Source organism: Anolis carolinensis, chromosome 2, assembly GCF_035594765.1.
Source record: "Anolis carolinensis isolate JA03-04 chromosome 2, rAnoCar3.1.pri, whole genome shotgun sequence".
NCBI classification, from domain to species: domain Eukaryota; kingdom Metazoa; phylum Chordata; class Lepidosauria; order Squamata; family Dactyloidae; genus Anolis; species Anolis carolinensis.
The window spans coordinates 52,374,744-52,397,763 of NC_085842.1; the positions used below are offsets into that span (position 1 = coordinate 52,374,744).

Sequence of the window (23,020 nt, forward strand, 5' to 3'; positions counted from 1 at the left end):
TCTACCCATTGACATTCCCACAATCAGTTTAGATCCCCGTTCACATTGCATAGCACATGCACACACACACACACACACACACACACCTTCCAGAGTGATTCAGAGAAAATAAAAGAACAAATAAAAACATTTTTTTAAAAAACTAAAAGAAAAAAATACACTCAATCAGAAAAGCAACTGAATATAAAAACCAGAGGCTTTATTAAACAGTATAATCTTGCTGTCTGCTGGAAGCTCAGGAAGTATGGAGCCAGCCTGAATTCCCTTGGGGAGTAGTTTCTGAGTGGAAGTGTCACTACAGAGAAAGCAGTCTCTTGTATACCCACCAGTCTTACCCTTTCAGTGTGTTAAGATATGGAAAAGATCATCTGCTAAGAACTGGAAATACAGAGCAGGTGCATAATGGGAGGAGACCGTTTTTTTCTCGTATGCTTTCACCAACCTGCTTGAAACTTTATTGGTCAAAACCAACATATTTAATTGAGTTCAGAAACAGATTGGTAGCCACTGTAGTGGATGTAGTATGAGAGCTGATACGTAGTTTCTGAAACACACACCTGAAAACAGGCATGGGCAAACTTTGGCCCTCCAGGTGCTTTGGACTTCAACTCCCAGAAATCCCAGCCAGCTTACTGGCTCTTAGGAATTGTGGTAGTTGAAGTCCAAAACAGATGGAGGGCTGAAGTTTGCCCATGCCTGGCCTATCTGCTACATTCGCTGTAGCTTCTAAACATTTTACTATGGTAATCTTGCATACTGACAGATAAATAAGTCATGAACAACTGTGGTCACATGTGGCCACCCTAGGAAACCAAAACTGAGCAAAAGCAGCCATGGACATCCCACGTACCTGTTCCCCTAAATTAATTCTGCCACACATAATTGTGCTCCAGCCTGACCTCTCCCAACAGCTTCATGTAGGCCCTTTCCACATAGCTGTATAAAATCTACATTGAACTGGATTATATGGCAGTGTAGACGCAGATAACCCATTTCAAAGCAGATATTGTGGATTATCTGCCTTGATATTCTGGGTTATATGGTTATATGGCTGTGTGGAAGGGCTCTTAGATGTCAAAAAGCTTGGAAGATATCATCAAGTTGTTTGGGTCTCCATAGGCTTACAGCTGTAAAGCTTACATAACAACTTCCCTTCCACCTTGCACAGTTTTCTGGAAATGTTGAGGTAGAAACAGAACCACTGCAAAACAATGCTTCCAAAACCTACAACAGCCAAACAGGCCTGAAGGATACCGTGACTGATGGAACCGAATGCCACCAAGAGGTCCAGCAGAGCAAATAGGGATATTCTTAACTCATAAAGTAAGTGTTTATTAGACTTTTATCAAGCCTGGTGTACATACGATGTCATTCCTTCTCTAACACAAGGTTATTCCATGAAGAAAATAGAAGCTCAGATATGCAATAAAGTTTTCTGTGCACTGTATCATCTTGTTTTTAGAAGAAGAAAACAGAGAGAAACTGAGCAGTTAAAGGCTTTCTTGTAAGCACATTCAGATTTTCTTGCAGTTGTCAATATGATGGCTATTTAATTGTCATAGACAGAACGCCAGCAAGTAAAACAAAACTCAGTTTATTGAGGTTACAGAACTAAAAACGCCCGTAAGGAACAAAGAACAGAGCAAACACTTGACTTCAGTGTGCTAAATAACCAAAAAGCAGCTCAGTTTGACCTTAAACAGTTCAAAGGGAAAAAACCGGGTTAAACAGGAGTATAATCCGGATTAAATCAAAGAGCTTACTTCAGCTTGGCAAACAATGCAAACAAAAGAGAATCAACAGGAGTTGGAATGTAAACAAAAGACTGGCGGCAGATTCCTCTCTGCTACTCAGGAACAGCAGGGGAGTAAACCAGGCTTGATTACTCCTTCCTGCAGCGAACGAGAGCGTGGTTGTAGTCAAGATTCAGGTTTAGGGTAACGGCAGTCAGCAGGGTCCCAATCCGGTCCAGAAGATCAAAAGCCAAGCGTAGTCGTCAAGGAATCCAAAGGTCACACCGATAGCCAGCAGAAGGGTTAATCCGGAATCGTAGTCAGTCAGTCCAGCGTCAATCCAGTGAAAGTAGATATTGCCCGTCAAAAAGACGATGGAGGTCCAAGCTATCAAGATTAAACACAAGTTGCACAGAGAAAAACCCCACACAGTTCCTCCCGCCGTCAATGCCCCGTCCTTGGTAAACTTACGTATCCAGTAATGAAACACACCCGTCTTCAGGAAATTCCCCAGCAAGAGCCCAAGCGTCCGTCCAGATTACCTTGCCCAACGCAATTAGACATTGGTCCCAAACCCCATTTTATCACAGTTCAAGCTCATCATCGCTGTCAGCTGCCATCCCAGTTCCAGATGCCCCAACATCCTCATCCTCATCAGAGCTTAAGCACCTTCGACTACGCCCCACAGCATCCCCAGCTGTGGATCCCGCTCCATCCCTCCAACCAGTCCATGGGTCTGATCCTGCAACCCGCCAATCACCTCCCATGCTTTCACTGCCTGCCTCCCCAACACCCAAATCCTCCCTCACACGAGTCCACTCCATATCATCCTCCTCCGAGCTGGCCACCTCTTCCTCCAAACCCTGAGAAAAACCCTCAAATGAGTCCTCATCTGTCGGCTCTGCAAACAAATCCCGGAGCCGTTTCCTTTCACGCTCCTCGAGAGTGTCTGACTCTCGAGGAGTCTTACGACCCCTTCTTTCATTACCGGAGCCCGAAGGCTCAACCATAACATTAATTCTGTAACTTTCTTTTTAAGTCCAATCTATAAAAAAATTAGAAAGACTTATTAAATTTTGTAAATTAAATATCCCATATTGTGACAACCTGTTGTGATGCATGTTCTGAAAACAGAATAAAAGGTTATACTGGTTTTTCACAGACATTTAGAGGCTTGATTCAAATCGTGACAACATCAATAATACCTTATATAATAGTTCATCAGCTCTGATAATTTCTTGATGATGATATACACAGAAACACAAAACCCAAAGAGACAAAGCGCACAGTGAGGATGAGAAAAGGCATATGAAATAATGGAGTTTGGAAACAAATTCCTCAGAGACAGATAATCTCTGTGCTGTTACAAGCATAGTTTTCTGTCTCTCCTCCAAATGTTGTTTCATTGTATAATGGCTTGGAGCCAAAATGCTATTCTGCCACTTTCTGTTCTCCCTTTCTCTACAGTTTCACAATCTTGTGAGATGCGAAGGCTGGGAATTCTGATTAAGCGTGTGATGATTTTCAATCTCCTTTATATTTCTACTACTTTGATTTCACTAGATCTTTATGGTATAATTTGTTTTTAAAAATCATACCAAATTTCTATCATCTCCCATCCGATTTGTAGTCAATCAACTTATTTGAGGTTCAGGCAAATCAATCATTTGCCAAAATATATGATCCTGTGCTTTTCTTTTCCAATTCTGACCAACTAGCTTAACCATTGGTTCATCCCATTGATATGAGGTCTGCCTAAGGGCTACTTGTGGTCTCTTGGTATCCCGTTTATTAGTCAGTATGTCCATTGGTTGACTTTTGTTTGTACTATAAGCCCTGCCCATCTTCTTTTGCCTCATAGAATTCATTGACCACATCATGTATCCTGGTTCTTTGATGCAGCTCTTTATTGCTGACTTCATCACTGATTGTCATACCACACATCCTTCTTTCTATTGCTTTCTATTGAGTCACTGCCAGTTTTTCCTCCTCTAACTTTGTTCTTGCTCATGTTTCAGTTACGTTTAACATTGTTGGTAAGACTATAGTGTTGAGAATATCTGCTTTGACCTTCATTGGCAGTTTATCATCTGTTAGAACTGTCTGGTTTCGATTAAAAGCCATCCAAGCATCTTCTTGCCCATTTGTCCATTTGTCCTTGGCAGCTTATGACACTGTAAACCATCGCCTTCTCCTTAGAAAAGCTTATAATATCACAAAGGACTACCACCTCACCTGTTTCATAGGAAATTTGCTACAAAACAGGAGCTTTTTTTTTTTTGGTAGAATTCCAGGGTCAGAGAAGCAGATGGTGAAAACAGAAGAACGACCTCCCTCAGGGGAGCGTGCTTGCTCCATCAATGCCATGTACACAAATGACCAGCCACTGCCAGAAGGGACAGAGAGTTTCATCTATGATGATAATCGTGCCATCACTGCCCAAGCAGGGAGCTTTGAAATGGTTGAACAGAAGCTCTCTGAAGCTTTAGGTGCTCTCACTGCCTATTACAGGGAAAACCAGCAGATCCCTATTCCATCAAAACACAGACATGTCCTTTCCACCTTAAGAATATCTCAAGATCTGAGGATTACCTGGGAAGGAATCCCACTGGACCATTGCAGCACACCAAAATACTTGGGAGTTACCCTGGACCATGCTCTGACTTACAAGAAGCACTACTTTACTATCAAGCAAAAAGTGGGCACTCGAAATAACATCGTACGAAAGCTGACTTTCACAACTTGGGGATCACAACCTGACACCGTGAAGACATCTGCTCTTGTGCTTTGCTACTCTACTGCTGAATATGCATGTCCAGTGTGGAATACATCTCACCTCGTTAAAACAGGATTTGGCTCTTAATAAGACATGCCGCATTATCACAGGATGTCTACGTCCTACACCACTGGATAAATTATACTGCTTACCCGGCATCTCACCACCTGACATCCGCCGGGAAGTAGCAGCCAACAATGAAAGGACTAAAGCATTGACATCTCCGGCCCACCCCCTGTTCGGATATCAGCCAGCACGCCAATGCCTTAAATCAAGAAATAGCTTTCTAAGACCTACAGAGGTACTCGCAGGAACACCTCAGCAAGCGAGAGTCCAAAAGGGGCAGGCTAAAACTCGGAACCTTAATCAGTGGCTGATGCCAGATGAAAGACTCCCTCCTGGGCTCACAGAAGACTGGGCAACATGGAAGGCTCTGAACAGACTGCGCTCTGGCACCATGAGATGCAGAGACAACCTTAGGAAATGGGGCTACAAAATGGAGTCCATAACATGCGACTGTGGAGAAGAGCAAACCATAGACCACCTACTGCAATGCATTCTGAGCCCTGCTACATGCACAATGGAGGACCTTCTAACAGCAACATCAGAGGCACTCCAAGTGGCCAGCTACTGGGCAAAAGACATTTAGTATTAATGCCAAGTTTTTTTCTTTAAAAAATATCTATGTTTGCAAATCCATTATATCTTGTACCCTCAGTTTGCTTCTGACATGAGAAATAAATACATTTGCCAAATTATTTGACTATACTTGTTGACCAAGATAGACATATTCAGTCACTTCATCCATTTCATCTCCATTTATAAGGATGCAGCCCTTGACAAACTGCTCATTTTTCATCCATTTCATTTTCTTCAAGTTCATTTCCAGTCCTACTGATTTGAGATTCTCAGTAGTTGCTGTGAAATCATGTTGTAAATCTTCCTGATTTTTGGTGAAAATGATGCAATCATCTGCAAAGAGGAGATAAGAAGGTTATTTGCAGTCAATTGAAATCCCGCCTTTAAATTTAATTTTTTGGAAAAGGCTTTCCAAAGTCACTGCAAACAGTTTTTGCGATATTGTGTCTCCTTGATGCAATCCTTTGTTTATTCTGATATGACACATTTCTGACAACAGTTTAATATCTGTTGTGCACCCTGTATTAATGCTTTTTATGATGTTCACATATTCTGGATTTATGCAGAGCGTTACAAATAGCATTTATCTCAACTGAGTTGGTTAAGGTTTTCCCCTGATGTTGTCCAGTCATGACCAACTCTGGGGGTTGGTGTTCATTTACATTTCTAAGCCGAAGAGCCGGCATTGTCCATAGACATCTCCAGGTCATGTGGCCGGCATGACTACATGGAGCGCTGTCACCTTCCCACCGGAGTGTTACCTATTGATCTACTCACATTTGCATGTTTTTGAACTGCTAGGTTGGCAGGAGCTGGGACTAACAGTGGGCGCTCATTCCACTCCTGGGATTTGCATCTGGGACGTTTTGGTCCGCAAGTTTAGCAGCTCTGTACTTTAACACACTTGAAGGCCTTTGGTAATCAACGAAAGCAAGACAAACTGGAACTTGATATTTTTCCAGTAGCTGTTTGACTGCATGGATATGATCAAGGATGGAGTAGTTTAAGCCCATGTGTTCTCTGTTGATTTCCACATCTTGAGATATTCTTTGTAGTAGGAGTTTTGTGAGCAGTTTATATAGTTGAGAGAGGAGTGTAATAGAATGATAGTTGCCAAGGCTTTATGTGTCTCCTTCCTTCATTAGAAGTATGGTTTCAGATGTCCAATCTTTAGGTAAGATGGCATTTCACAAGCATTGCATAAAATGTTATGCGATCGCCTTTGGAAGATTATAACCTCCCGCCTTTATACCAAATTTAATACTCAGAAAAGTAAGTAGTGGGTACTATGTTTATTTGTTCTTGCTTTTGAGCAGTTTGATAGGAGGAAAAAGAAATGGCAAATGAGAAGTCAGATAGGATTTCTAGCTTTAGCTTTTCTGAGCTCTACTAAAAGGCAACTAAAGCCCTAGAATTTTTTACTTGGAAAGATCCATCCTTTCAAAATTGAGATGAGCCGATTTTGATGATCAATAATTAGATGCAAAGGGCAGTATTAAGCCTATAAAAGATGGGGCAAATGCTATTCCTTGAAGATTTTCATTAAACTTTCATAGATCAGCCTTATTTTGATTTACCATTCCTTTAGTTGTTTGTTCATTTGTTTATTTGTATTACCTTTTCTCTATCTTGGAATTCAAGGCATCTTAAAAACTAAAAAGATACACGGAAAAGTACCCATCATATGAAAGTTTAAAAATATAAACTACCAGTTAAGCCATTTTAAAACATATTCATTTAAAAAAACAGCCATATTTCAGCTCCTTTCCACATGACCATCCCACTTTTCACAAGCCTGTGGAAAAATAACGAGGGCGGTACATATTCAAGCCTCTCTAAAAAGTGTGTTCAGGAAAGTGAATAAATCAAACCTCAGTCCATAGAAAATAATCAGATTGATGCTTGTAATGTGGTTTTTTAGTGCGGTTATTTTTCAGATTGAGACTATTCTTGTATCTGTGGTTGGGATATATAGGTATCGATATATCTTGTTAATATGTAATGACATGTCAGCTCTATCCTAAGAACTCTGCTGTTTCCATAATCTCAGCCTCCTCAGTGACAAAGTAAGGTTTTGGAGTCCCATATATTTTTAATTTTAATGTTACTAATCTTGAACTAACCCCTAATGATAGATAACAGCAAGTAACATGTATACACGAAGCATGTTCAGCATTTTCAGATCCACAACTAATTCAGCAATCAGCTCCCATAATTTCTAACCATTGACAAGCTGACTAAGGCTACTGGGAGTTGGAGTCCCAAACACCTGGAGAGCCACAGTTTGTGCAGGCCTGCCGAAATTAAGCGTTTCCTGTAATTTTTGGGGCAGATTCTCACATTTGTCTCAGGAAATTGTTGTCCTTTTCTTGTTACAGTACTTTTTAAGCTCAATGATATTTGAGGATTTTCTTGAATAAGCATCTCACTTGAATAAGCACCTCACTAACATTTCTGTGGGGTTTAGTTCCAAACTTTAATTAGGCAATTCTGATAGCATAGACCCCCTCCACAGCCATTCTTTGGTAGTTCTATATCTTGTCTTTAAGATCATGGCTTACTTTTGGTTCAGGTTCAACACTTAGACAGATAACCTGACATTTTCCTGTAGAAATTTGTGATGTAATGCAGAATTTAAGCCTGTGTCATTGATGTCAGTTTCATCCTGAAGATGGTCCTAAAGCCATTTTCAGCACTATCCCTGTCAGTTGGAATGAGGTTCTTCTGTCTGAAGTATTTTTGTCCTCCTCTACAATTTTGGATAGCAACCATACAATTTAATTATATTGAGGTTGGGTCGGATATGGCACCAAAACAATTTCATTTTTTCCCCTTTGTCTACATTTTACATATCATTATCAGAGTTTTATTTTTCTCTACCATTTAAGAGAATAGTTTTATCCCCATGTTCTGTCTTTAGTCTAATGAAATGCCTGTTCTAGTTCATTCTCATTATCTAGGAAGAACACTACAGAACTGAAGAATGGAATAAGAGGAAGCTATACCCAGAAGCAGTTTCATGTAATCTAAAAAGCTGAAAGACATGGATAGAGTAATAAAAAGTATGTTTAACATGGTCACCAATGAAAGAGGAACTAAGTATCATTACAAGGGCAATGTAGCTAAATTGGTATCTTCACTGTATTATAAGAAGGTAATGAGAAACACCTTCACTCTCAAACAGAAGTCAATAGAAAATCAACAAGCAGCTGCCGCAGACATTCTTTATCTAACAAGAATCAGAGTCAACATGTAAGCATTCTGGAATAGCTCACAAAAAGCCTTTTAGGAGAGGACAAAAAACTTCCAGCAAATAGCAGAAGCAGCCATCCCCATTATTTTATCTCTCTGCAGCATGTTGGTGAAATAATGAAAGAAATACAGGTCAAACCAGCATTTTTTCAGGCATAAAATTGCACACAATTTAGGTTTATAGCAGCAGATGGCCACAAAAGTGAAGCTAAATTGAGTGCTGCATGAAGCAGTGAGCAAAAAAAAAAAAAATCTAAAAAGGCAAGTTAAAGATAAGGTAGCAGGTATTTCTCAACCTAGATATAATCACAGCAATGCACCCTATTCTCAAGAGCATTAAGAACATTTTGAGATCTGATAATGATTGAAATTATTCTGAAGATAATTGTTGAAGAAATGATGATCTAAAAGTATGATTATCCTACCTCAGATAGGTGAGTTCCAGACACTGATATGGGACCCAGACCAGCATTTTTCCTGTATAATGCACCATTATAGTGAAATAGATAAGTGATTAACTATGCATTGCTCTAACATCTAACATAACACTCAAAGTGTAATCACCCTAATTTGCAATTGTAAATCTCTTGTTATCAATTAATTTACACTGCACAAGTAACCATCTGATTATCTTCTTACATAGCAGTATTTACACAGTAATTAAATTGTAACTAATTAGCATGTAATTACATATACTTATTTGTACCTAGTAAAGTGAACGATGTATTTAAACATAGTTGAAATACTTGTAATTAAGAAAACATGAATACTTCTATGTCAGATAATTATGTATATAGCTGAAAATTATCCCCAGTGATTTGTCTGGGGTGCACTGATTTTCTGTGTCGTCCTTATGAATGTAATTTGAAATAGCTTTCTCTTTTTTACTTCAAAAGTAATGTTTCTTAAGGTACCCAAGTGAAGAATTCCCAGGAAAACCAGAAATACTCAACCTCTGTCAATTATATTTCCATACAGTATTAAAACATTGCTTTTCTGCAAAAGGAGCTTTTGTAATAAGAAATGTTCATTACAAGTCCAGCAGTAATGAGAAATGTATACAGCGAGACCTTTAAAATAGCATGCACAGAGATACTAGGCAACAGCAGTTTTTCTTTCTTTTGAATTAATCTCTAAAATTCTCTGTGGAATATATATTCAAATGGTTCGTATATATTCATGTATAAGCTTACTTAATGTATAAGTCATGGACAGATTTGGGGCTGAAATTATGGATTTTGATATGACCTGTGGATAAGTTGAGGGCCATTCCATGGAAAGGAGAAACCACCAATGCCACCTCAGACACTTTTGACTGCCACCAGCATTTCCTAACCCAGGCATTCAAATAATTTAGTAGTGACACCACAGCAAACAGAGTAGAGTGGGCTGATGTTTCTTTTAGATTATTTGAGGATAATCCAAGATTTTGCCTTTCACCACTCTACTCAGAAGAGGGAGTGGTTGCTTTTAAAAAATAAGAGTTAAGTATACAATATTGTTGATAAACCGGATAAATAAAGAGACTATATAACAGAAATGGATTGATTGAACTAAAAGCAAGTAATATTGAATAGTTACCTATTTATGCTGTTTCTTGAGGATAGTCAAACTATTTGGGGGAGAGATCTGATATAGGAGTGGTTGAAGCAGTCTGTCATCAAGCCCCTAACCTACCCTTGGGCATAACACCCAAACCCCTAAGAGCAATAAATAATTTACATGGTTGCTCGAAGGCCAGTTCTTATCCTGGAAGGCTAAGTGGGTTGTCCAGTGGGTTTCTATAGGTGAGTGAGGATATGAGCCCTAGTTTCTCAGAGTTCTAGGACAACACAGAAACTACCACACCATGTTTGCTGATGTGATCTATTAAGGAGAAATACTATGGTTAGCCCTACTTTTAATAATAATAAGTGTGAGTAGCTAACAGTTTGTTGTGCAGAAAACATGTACCATGAGCACTGAACTGAGCAGAGGAATGCCTGACTCAAAGAAGCAATAGAATATGCAAGGATATCTTGAAAAATATGACTGCATAGCTATTCATTTATCCTCAGATGAGGGATGGAACTACCACTGGTATTTCCCAAAAACTGTCCAAAATGAGCATCTGGAGTTCTTAGTAGAAGGTGCTGGATTGGATCCCTAGAGAGAACACCTTGCTTGAAATCTGTAGGTCCTCCAACATGATTCTGTGACCAACTTCCTGCAAACATGGATCATAAGCTGCACTGGAGATGATTCTCTAATGCTGAGGAAAAACATATGCTTAAAAAAAGTGTGGGGGGCGGACCCATGATCAACCAAGCAATATCCTTGGCTTACAAAAAAGCCTTTGCACCTTGTCTTTTGCACTTTTTTGTTTTCTTACAACTGCCGAAAATAGACTAAAGATGACATTTTCAATAACTAAGTCAGGAAGTCAGTGTTCATTTCATTTGTAAAACTAATTATATCAAACAAATATAATTTTCAAACCCAACAATCAATTGACATGTAAAATACTTGGATGCATTTAATTTGCTATCCTATTGTAATATTTAGAGATTTATTTTTCACTTTTAGGGAAATAATTAACAAATAAGCATGTATGTGTTGCTATTCAGTATTTAAACCAATCTGAATTACTTGTGCTTTACGCACAGCACAAAATTGGTAGCTTTAGGTAGTTTAGAACTTGAACTTCACTGACAAGGGCACACATGATTCATTACTCAGTTAGGTAATATTAACTACAGAAAGTGATTGGTCCTATGGAACACTTTTTTTTGGGTGGGTAAACAGTTTATTAATGAAATGTTACATAACAAAACAGTAAATTATCACAGATATAGTCAGATAACAATCATTTTGAAATATACATGCATATCTACATTAGTCAATCAGCCTGTTAATTCTAACACAGTACATATTATTATCTGTTACTCAAAACATATAGAATTGCTCTACATGTTATCCACTATTTTCAATCTAGGTTTCTACTCATTTTTTAAACAAATTAAATATAAGAGTTCACCTTAACATTCAAACAAAGACATACAACGTATTACACACAACAAACCCTGCACGCACCCAAAACCCCTATCCCACATAAAATAAAACCCCTTCCCCACACCCGTGCACCCTTCACCATGACTTCCAACCCTGAAGCACTATGAAGCCTTTAAGCCAATTTATCTATCCTTGTTAATAGTAACCCTAAATTCCTAATGGAACTCCTCTATGTTACTGACTCCTTATTCAGATATGCTATGGCCAGCTTCCATATTTCTAAAAAGTCCTCATTACTTTTGTTTTTCCTATTATTGGTAAGTTTGGCCATTAGCATATATTTGAATTCATTGTTCCATAGGTACTCCCAGTTATCAAATTCTATTGGCCTACCTAGGTAGGTCCTTGGCCCAGGATATCATTACTGTCTTGACTGTGTTGTAACTTAATATGTATTTGTATAATCTGGATATTAATCCTTTGTTTCCCTTTTCCCATATTCTTTCCAGTTCTGATTTTTTAGTTGCGAAACCAACCCTCATGTCTTTTTTATATCTTTCATGCAATTGGTGATATCGAAACCAATCATTAATCTCCAATTCTTCCCACCCTTTTAATTTCCATTCTTCATTTTCTCTAATAAGGTATTCTTTATATGTTCTTGTTTCTACGCTTAAGGCTGGTTTTATAACTGCTTCTAGTGGCCTCAACCAAAGGGGTGTTTTTGATTCCATACCTTTTCTATATTTTTTCCAAGTGTCTAATAGTCCCTCTCTAATTATATGTTTATTAAAGTCTTTATTTAATTTGTCTCCATCATACCATACATATGCGTGCCAGCCGAATCTTAATTCATATCCTTCCAAATCTAATAGGGTCTTATATTCTAATTTTATCCATTCCTTCATCCAGGACAGCGCTGCAGCCTCGAAATAGGTCCTTAGATCGGGTAAGCTTAGCCCCCCTCTTCCTTTATCGTCAATTAAATTTCGGTATGCTATCCTCGCTCTTTTTCCTGCCCAAATAAAATCTGTAATCTCTCTTTTCCATTTCTCAAAAAAATTTATTCCTTTGATAATGGGTATATTTTGAAACAGGAATAGCATTTTGGGGAGTACCATCATCTTTATTACTGCAGTTCTGCCCATCCATGTTAGTGGGATTGTTTGCCATCTAGTAAGATCTTTTTTAATGTCTTCCCATACTTTGACATAATTATCCTGGAATAAATTGATATTTTTGTTTGTGACCCATATACCTAAATATTTTACTTTTGGAATCACCTCACAGTCTGCTGCGGCCCCCAGTTTCTTACAGCTTTTAGCATCTTTTTTTTTTTTACTAAAAACTTAGATTTTTCCTTGTTTATAATAAATCCTGATATATCACCATGTCTTTGAATAATGTCCAATACTTTTTTAATACTTTGTAGTGGGTTAGTTAGAATACAGACTATATTGTCTGCATAAGCCCTAATTTTTAGTTCTTGGCCACTGATCTTTAAACCAGTAATTTCCTTCTCTTCTCTTATCCTGATAAGATTTCGCATGGAACACTTATCAAGTGTTGCAACATGTGAAAATATTTCATAGCACTAGCATTACAGCAGCTCAGGAAAACATCTCATTTATAACTTCTGCACTTGATAGTTTGTGCCAAATTATAGCTTTGGTAGGTTCATGATATTATTAGCTAGTGCATGGAAATGGTATAAGGCATCCTATCTTGTTACAACACAGCATGGTTGTACAAATGACCAACAACATTTGTTTTAAGATAATTCTGGTTAAAACCACCTTCCTTATTTCCAGTAAACATGTTCAGGATCAGAATCAAACTGTTTATTTCTCTTTAATTCTTGAAAGTTAACTTGTATGGACTCTTTTTCATTTAGAGAGACTTTACTTATTGGACTGACTTCAATCACTGGAGGGCAAAGTGCCTGAAGTGTGTAGATAGAATAGATTTTAAGTTTCAAGCTTTCAAAATGTCTCTTTTTCTCTGATTTCAGTTGTCATCATCAGTCTAGTCTGCTAATGACAACAACTTAATTCATGAATAAGTGTTGAGCTTGTGATCCAAATATTATGTGACAAAAAGCTGCAGTGTACGTGCTAATTTATCAACTACAGCTGGAGGATGAATGAAACATGGATTTCCTTTTGGGCAAAATAGATTATTTGCCTACTCAAGAAATTCAACTTTCTTCTTACTGCACATGGGGGCTAAGGATAGTAGTGTTTCAAGATCTCTGTCAAGATTTCTCTGGGGAGTGGAGAAACAGATGGGATGAAACCAAAATTTGAAAAAGTTACAATTTTTTTCGTTACAGCTCTGATAATCCTATTTAAGCATGATTACTAGAAGATGTAATCCAAAAAAGGTGAATTTTTCACTCTCTGAATCAAACTATGCAGTTGGCCGTAATATTTGCTCTACTTTTTCTTATTCATGGTTTTGTTTTTTTTTTACTTTTTGTGAGATTCACTGTTGGTAGCTCTGGAATTAGAATATGTCCTGTTTCATGGCTTTTCATGTGGGAAATAGTTACTTCTGTGTTGCTTACAATTATTATCTTCCCATGAAGACTTTTCCACTTCCTGAATTAAGTTAAACACATGGTCACATATGCTCAATTAATGGATAGTCAGTGGAAGCATCAACATAGGAGCTCCAGATCATTGTATGGATGTGCAAATGCTAAATGCTGCATGCTCCGTCACCTGCTGCTTGAGTTCATTTAACAGGCGAAGGGTATGCAGTGTTTATAGAGCTAGTTTCAGCTCAGCGTGTATTCAACAAGGATGGCTGATTTTGAGACTTAAATCTCTTTTACACTATTCAGTTATAGCATTTTGATACCACTTTAACTGCCATGACTACAGAGTCCCAGGCACTAGATATCTTTGGCGGGTATCTATGTCATCATCATAATTCTTTACAAAACTACATGGCAGTTAAAGATGTGTATAATTTTGTAGTGTGAAAAAGATCCTAGGTATATTTTGAGTAGATCCATTAAAATATGGGAATTGAGTTAGTAATTAACAGTTAGTCAAGGCACTTTATTACAAAATATAGCCTACAATCTATGTCATTTGTTTAGAGATGTTATTTACCTAATAATCATGACACTTTCTTACATGATACATTATAAATATAAACCTGAAATCATCTTCAAAATTACGGATTGACAAAACATCTTTTAAAGATTGTATCCTGATATTGTCATCAACTGCTCACAGTTGTTACAAGCCTCCCTTTTACTATATCGCCAGATCTGTTTCCTCTGTAAAATTATCAATTGAATTGTGAGAAATAAAGTGCTTTCCCCTCCATTAAATGTTTCTGACAAAACCTTTGTGCACTACTTCATATAAAGTGGGTGGCCATATGTACAGATAATATGAGAATCAAATTCTGCAGATGGAGAGAATTATTATATTTGAATTGGACGTCATACTGCCATTCTGAGTCTATTCCATGTCATTTACTGAAGAACAGCTATAGAATTTTATATAGAACAAAGGAAGCATTTGCGTTGATTGGTAGCTGTCAAATACTTATTTTAAAATGAAATGCTTTGGGTTAGTTGGATGGCAACATAGTTTTACCTTTCAAATGTGGAATTATTTTTTGATGTAGCCTACGAAAATATAAGATTCTTTCCTTTCAATGAAGGTAGATAAAGTTCTGCATGGTATGGAGAATCTTTGCATCCCAGAGGTTTTAGACTTCAACAGTTCAAGTTATCATGGCCAAATGTGGGGAGTTATAGTGATAAAGGTCTGCATATCTCTTCAGCAACATGTATAATTTTGTACAGCTCTATAATCTCAAACCCCCTTTCACAAACTTTTTTCTAAATCAAAGAACAAACATAATATTTTCTCATAAGAATATTGCTTCAGTTTCTTGATAATTTTGGTTAACTTTTTCAGACCTTTTAGCTCTATCATATCTCTTTTGAAGTGTATTGGAGGAAGCATTCCAAATGTTGCACCAGATAGTTTATAAAGGCAATGTGATGGTAACAAGTTTAGAATCACTCCCTTTCCTAATTATTTATAGCACAACATGTACCTATTTGAATAGCCATCTCAAACTAGGTCAGCATTTTTATTAAGTTGTCTACCACAGTTCAAAGATTCCTTTCCTGATCAGTCATCACCACCAAAAAAAGAGGTATATATGTGAAATTGGGATTTACTGTATATACTCGAATATAAGCAGAGTTTTTCAGCTATTCAAAAACATTTAACCTACTGATGCCTCAGTTAATCTAATTTTATTGCTATCTATTTTTATTTTTGAAATTTACCAGTAGTGGAAGTATCTCCTATCCCCATCTTATACTCAAGTCAATAAGTTTGTGGTAAAATTAAGTGCCTCAGCTTATACTTGGATCGCCTTATACTCGAGTATATATGGTATTTATTTCTGGTTCCAGTATTCTGCCCTTTATTATTTTGTATTCTCTTTGACACCCTCTGGGTTCATTCATCTTTGAACTTGAAAGTGAATGAAAGCACATGAGGCTTCAGCCATGTACATTCAAATGAATTGTCTGCAATAACATGGACAATTTCTGAGTTTATACCAGCGCTCACATAGCCATGGCACAAATGCATTACCTTTTTGATCTTTAACTGCACAGAGGTTTAAATTGAGCATTGTCTGTCTTGTGAAGCCTGAAAGTTGTCTCATTCCTGGATGCTTTGGAAGAATTGTGGTTCTCTGTCCTACATGCTTCAGATCAAGCTCTTACACTTGAACTGGAAGAAAACTCTTCCCTCCAGCTAATCTGAATGAAAGCTAGTACAATGCAAAGAACCAAAGCTGTGGCTTTAAGCCTGCATAGCCATGTCTGCTTCTTTCTCTTTCAGTTTATGAACGCGCCTTACCAGTACTGGCTTGGCTATATCACAATTGGTCTCCAGGACGGCATGTAATTATATGTGCACACTACATGCTTGTTAAGTGGAGCTATAACCCTTTCATTCTGATACAGTAACACATAATTGTCCAGCCAACATTACAGACAGAAAAATTGTTAAATAAGCAAGGAAATGAGTGAGTATACCCATGAATCTAGTGGGAGTTTTAATTCTAGGTTCAATTAAGGAAAGCATGTTACCATCTGGGAGAAAAGAAATAGCTTTCCAACATATATTGTGATAGATTTTTATCCCACCGCATTACATCATTGCTTACCAAAATATTAAGATAGCAAAATAATTACATAAAACAACTTAAATAATCTCTTTCAAAGTAGCAGTGAAATCCATCTTACATATTCTATTTTGTTGTTTTAATTTGTTGACAGGGAAGATATTCTGAATTAGTGTCTGGGTGCACTAATGGACTGAATGAGGGCTAATAAATTGAGCCATAATACCAGACATGACTGCTTCTTACTGGGAAACAGATAGACATGGGAAGAAGAATTCAATTCTGGTAGGGCTGCATTCTTCTTGAGCTCAGGTCGATGTTCTGGGGATGTTTTTGGGTTTGGCTTTATGTTTAGCTGGATAGTCAGGCAGTAAATAGAATCAAAATGCCTTTGGACATCTTAAGCTATTGTGCCAACTGCATCTGCCGCAGTCCATGGTGACAGATACCTTAGTGAAATCCTGATTATTATTATTATAGTGTAATTTGTGTGATGCTGCCTTAGAGGAGTTTTTGGACATTGTAGTTGGTCTAAAAAGCAGTAGCCAGCATCTGTGGGTGAGTATATGTACATTCATCTACAGGATCATATAATATTTGTCCTGAAACAGCATACCCGTTTGTTATGGAGCATATTAAATGCTGGTGCTGACCTAAATGACTTAGCTTCAGGATGTTTCATGGGTTTGTCCCTTACAAGCATGTCTGTAGCATCATGAGATATGATGGCAGTATCATCTTTTAAAGGTTTTTGTATGGATTTTCTCCCATTCTGTAAGATAGAAATGCTTTTCCTGGTGCACTGATAGCTTTAAACTAAAATATGCTGGTATCTTTCTGTCTCATCCTTTTTGGCCTGCCTGCCTGATAATTTCTCTGTAACAATTCAACCCTTGGCCTGAAATAAAATTTCAATCAGTTTTATTATAATGTGGTCAGGTTTATTTATAATGTTTTGAAAGTCTTGTGTGTCTGATAGCATGAGTGTGCCTGCTTGTGTGTGTGTTGGAAGTACATAACTAAAAACTACTTGTGTCAATAATCATCACAATCTGTTGCCACTAAACCACTTGGTTCGATATAGGAAGCTTGTTAAAAATGAATGTCACCCATGATTTTGTTTCTGAATAGTTATGTGAGCTGCATGATTTTAAAGTGACAAAAATATGAATTAGCTGAAACTGCACTTGTTTCTGTTAGTTTGTTTTTAAAGATATCTAATGCAATTTCTTTTTTGTAATCATCCATTTTTAGCACTTGTTACCTCCTAAGTGGACAGTCCTTTTTGCACAGCATGTTCATTCCATTTCTTTTCAAATGGAGTTTCAAAAAAGAATGGAAATCCAAATAAAACACTATTCTGACAATTACTTGGGCTTTTAAACTCAGAATTTGGACCTAGCTTTTGTGGATTTAGTCATTTAGAAGGAAGCACCATTGAGCTTCTGTATGAAGCTGAAGACTATTAGTTCCAGCTTTGAGATGATGATTCTGGCACACTGAGAGCATCTGGGCAGATGAGAAATAGAAAGCTTTCCAAGGGGGTTTGGCTGGCTTAAAAGAGCTTGTTCTGCCCAAAGTCAATTTTAGGCAGCTGAGTGTTGAGTCTAGACAGTTGAGTGAAGCAGTTCGCATAGCTGTAGGTAGAATAACTGAACTTGAAGCACTGAGAGCTGTACACATAGTAAGCCTGAGAATACTACATACATGCCGAGAACTGTTTCCAAAAAAGGAGTAACTCAAATGGAAGGAAATAAGCATGATTCGTATAGTAGAATAAGCTAGGGGAATTCTTGATTTAACATTTTTGTTTTTAACTGAACATTTTGCATAGCATTGTTACTTTAACTTTGCTCATAAACAGTTTTAAAAATCCATGTTGTGTACAGGATATTCAGAACAAATTTAATCCTGTAGGAATCAGGTAATGTTTCCAAGCAACAGCCTGTTCTAAAATAATGTCATAATTTATATTGACTCACAATAGCAACCCACATAATTTTTTGTGAAATGCATCAATCCTTTGCATTTATTATTTCAGAAATTGAATTCCTCTACTTCAGTCAGGTAACCCTGACTTGTGAAATGTTTACCAAGTGAAATCAATAACACTGTACTTTTATTTTTCCAGGTAATTGTGAACTGCAACTGGACTCTATATCATGCCTTGAAGTAAGTATGAAGCATTCCAACATATTTGTTTATTTCACATCTTCATGAAAATTTATGAATTGATATATTGCTCTGGGATTCTGTTCACCATTGGAAATATTGTGGAAATGAGCACCTGTGTGCAAATGTTTGCTCATGGTAGTTTGAAGCAGTGTCAGAGGTGGATGGAAGTGTTCATATTCTATCGAAAAGGGATTTTCAAATGTTCAAAAACCTTGACAAAATCCCCTACAAACCCCATTACAAGATTTTCTTTCAGTCCTTTTCTTCTTTCTCATTCCTCCCCACACACACCTGTTTCCCTGCCAAACTGAGAAGTAGGCAGCTAAGTGAGGATGAATGCAGTCATGGACAGTGTATGAAGAGCCAGTGTATGAAGACAATGTCTGCATAAAAGTTAACCAATTACCAGAACACATGTGGCAAGGCTGTTGCCTTTCCAATCCTTGCCTGGCTTCTCTCCCCATCCCATATTGCACAGGGAAAAATAATATCCTACCCCTCATCTTGTTGCTGAAGACATTATCTCACTCTACAATATCTTTTTGAAACTGAATACTTTTGAAGATGCTTAGCAATTAGGGAAAACTGATTACAGTAGATCCATATATTACACGAGGGAGCTGTTCCAGGACCCTTTGTGAACCGAGGGTACAAGTTGTAATGGAATTGCAAACATAGAGATTTTTTAAAGAAAAAAAACTTGGCATTAATATTAAATGTCTTTTGCCCAGTAGCTGGCCACTGGGAGTGCCTCTGGTGGTGCTGTTAGAAGGTCCTCCATAGTGCATGAAGCAGGGCTCAGAATGCATTGCAGTAGGTGGTCTGTGGTTTGTTCTTCTCCACAATTGAGGACTCCACTTTGTAGCCCCATTTCTTAAGGTTAGCTTTGCATCTCGTGGTGCCAGAGCACAATCTGTTCAGCGCCTTCCAAGTTGCCCAGTATTCTGTGTGCCCGAGGGGAGTCTCTCATCTAGCGTGAGCCACTGATTAAGGTTCCAGGTTTTAGCCTGCCACTTTTGGACTCTTGCTTACTGAGGTGTTCATCAACTTGAAACGTTCAGCAAAATACCCAGAAGAAGTTGACCACAGACTCACACTGGATGTCTAATGAAAACACTTCTCTAGCAATTGCTAGGTCTTCCAGAGTTATTCTATGGTATTCAAATGAAGCCATGTTCAATGATCTTGCATAATAAGTGGGTTTATTATATTTATTCTCCGTTGTACAAATGAATAATTGACATACCACATCCCTGTCATAGGAAAAGTTTTGGGAAAGTACTCAATTTTGACCTACAAAGTGTATGATTTAGAAGTTGAACTGATGGAGTAGTATAAACATTCATTGTCATTATCTTTATATGTTGTACTATGTATTTAATTAGTATTTCCTTTAATTTTTGAAAACTGCCTTGAGTTCTAATAGTGGGAAAAAAAGATGGAATATAATGTAGCTACAAAATAACTGGCACCAGAGGTTCTGGAAAAAAATAATCTAGAATTTGCTTTCATCTAGTTGACAATATTTGTGGGAACCTCAGAGAGCAAGTTATTTAATGAATTTTGCGGTAAAATGAGGCTTTAAGTAGTATTGAGATTGCATAACATAATCATCTGTAGCTAGTAAATATCTCTTTCTGAGACAACAACTGACAAAATCCCAAGTCTCCGTGGCTTTTGGCTGTGCTGCATTTAGACTCCTCTTCTCCAAGCCAGACCTTCAGAACCTCCCTCCTTCTCTCCCTTCCTGGATGACAATTCTCAACATTATTTCCCAAGCTTTTCCAAGATGTGTTGTAATCAGAGTCTTCCTAAAATTGTGTATTCCTATATATTAAAAATGATTTGAATTATGTAAACATTTATCTTTATTTTTTAAATATAGGGAGCCTCTCTGGGAATGGCAATCTCTCATGAGTTTACCATACAAAACATCTCTTCTTTTCCCACCACCCACAAAAACATATCAGAATGTTATTCACAGAGTACAAGCTCATCTGGGGAAAGGCAGAGTCTGTAGTAGTGGGATCCTAGGATATTTAAGAATTTTAGAGGTCAAAACCAACATTTTATCTATTTCCCCAGGATCTATTAATAGAAAATCATTCCACAAAACTGAACAAGTTTGTTCTCTGGATACCCCTTGAGTCTGCTACACCAGAAGAATCATGGTCCCAACCAAAAAAACAAGGGTAACTGAGTAATGTTACCTTCAAATTTCTTTACAAATAAACACACAGTACATCACTAAAGGTTTGTGGTGAGTGTGATATTTGTCACCAAAGAAGAGGGGTTTTAAAAAGCTGTCTGGTTCACAATATGCTATTTCACAGATCAACGAGGCATGGAAAGGTGTTATTTTGCACTTGGCTAAGCTTCAGTATTCATCTTGGCAGAGCATTCCAATAGATAAGAATAGCAGTGCATCACCTTTCTTGTGAGAATCCTTCAAACTAGCTGGAAGAGGAAATTGCTCCATGGAATTTCTGCTCCCAAAGATTTGGAGTAGTGATCGTGTGCATGTGTGGAGGACAATTGCCTGTGAAAATACTGTTACCATGTCTGAGAGATTGCCTCTGTCAAATCAAAGAGAAAGACTCCTGTAAAGCAGTGAATGGTATATCAGTAGAATTTTTAATATTTCATATGAAAGAATACTATCTTTTAAACTGAAATCAGTTGAACAGGAAAAACTCTGCACATGAATTGTGTTTCTTGAGCATAAGATTGGAAAATGTGTGGTCTTCTACATGTTGTTGGATTCCAGTTCTCCCCAGAACTAACTAGTATTTGCTGACAAATTTGGTAAATAAGAGACCAGACAACAGGAGTAAAATGAAATAAGGGCAACTTTTTGGAGGGTGAAGTATGTCAGAGTATTTCCAGTGCAGCAGTAGTTGGATGGAAGCAGTGGAATGCAGAATGAAGAGACACTCAGAGATGTTGGTAAAACTATTTACAAAGTTTTACTGTATGCAGCAGTAATCAACACAAACAGACTCGCAGACAAGAGACGAACACAGGACTGTTCTGTTCTCTAACACAACTTGACTCGAACTCTAGGAGACAGAACTCAACTGAACTGACGCAATCGTTATGCACAAACACTTGTGTCTGGATACTCCCTAGTTCCAGCCACACATCAAGGTCATCATAGTTTCTTGGCAATTAACTCTTTCCACATTATGGTACATTCTGGATGATGCAATCAGTTGCAATACAAGCATGACACAAATTGCATTTAAACACTATCAATACACAAATCCCACATTAACAAAGTACGCCACTTAGATGTGGCTTGAAAGAGAGTCAATAATGAAATAAGACATGCCTTGGATAATGCTACATTGCTCATCACTGACTCGGTCCCCCAGTCTCCCCTGGGTGAAACACCAAAGCTCCCAAGAGCAATCCTTGATTAACATGGTTGCTCAAAGGTCCAGCTCATATACTGGAAGGCTGGTCAAAGAATGTAAGCCCCCAAAGCTGCTTTGGCTTCTAACTAGGGCAAAGACTCACAAATCAGGCCCAATGACAGGAGATTAATCCCAACCACAAGATTCCTTGATTCCCAGGAAAAGTTGAGTCTCCATGTGGAGAGAAAAAGGAGGATATAAATAAATAAACAGGAAGAGGAGGAGTTCAAAATTCTGACCCAACATACAAAGTGTCAGTAGGTGGGACACTGAATCATAGCTCCCCCATACCTGCTGGTATATTTAATTGACCCACAGCCAATTGTCCATAGTTCCGTGACAATGTATGGTGGGTGAAAAAAACCTCAATAAGAGCGGGGGGAAATCCTACCTGGCCCCTAAGGAGCCCACATCAAGCTACTCTGAGAAAGGAGGTGGATAGGTGGGCTCAAAAATTTCAAAGAGTAAGATGAGATCTCATGGCTGACTTAAATAGTCTACATAAGCTATGCCCCCTCACCCCATGGTTTCTGGTCATTCCTGGATGCCAGCAAATTGATTTACCCCACCTCCACTGTTTTATGGTGGGGTGAATGTGCTTGCCATGGTGAAAGATCATGAGAGTTATTGACCAATTGCATCTGGAGAGCTACATTTGCCTCATCACTGCATCTTCTGTTTACAGACTCAGTGAGAAAGGAGAGGCCACACAGCCCTTTTATCCAATATATCAAAATCATAATTATAAACACTATATACTTATACTTATTTATCAACAAACTGTGGATAAGGAAGATTGTATTTGGAATGAACCAGGTATGCAACAGCATATTTGTGAGCCCAACTCCTCGCTCACAGAGCAGCCA

The 23,020-nt window shown here is 37.9% G+C and overlaps 1 protein-coding gene across 5 annotated transcripts in view; it reads left to right on the forward strand.

Moving 5' to 3' along the window:
- cntn4 (contactin 4) overlaps positions 1 to 23,020 on the forward strand; it is a 727,084-nt gene that overhangs the window by 45,863 nt on the left and 658,201 nt on the right. For all 5 annotated transcript variants that reach the window (XM_008105345.2, XM_008105346.2, XM_062969727.1 and 2 more), the window contains exon 2: positions 18,695 to 18,735. The gene's annotated coding sequence lies outside the window, so the exon portion shown is untranslated. The remainder of the gene's footprint in view (positions 1 to 18,694; positions 18,736 to 23,020) is intronic.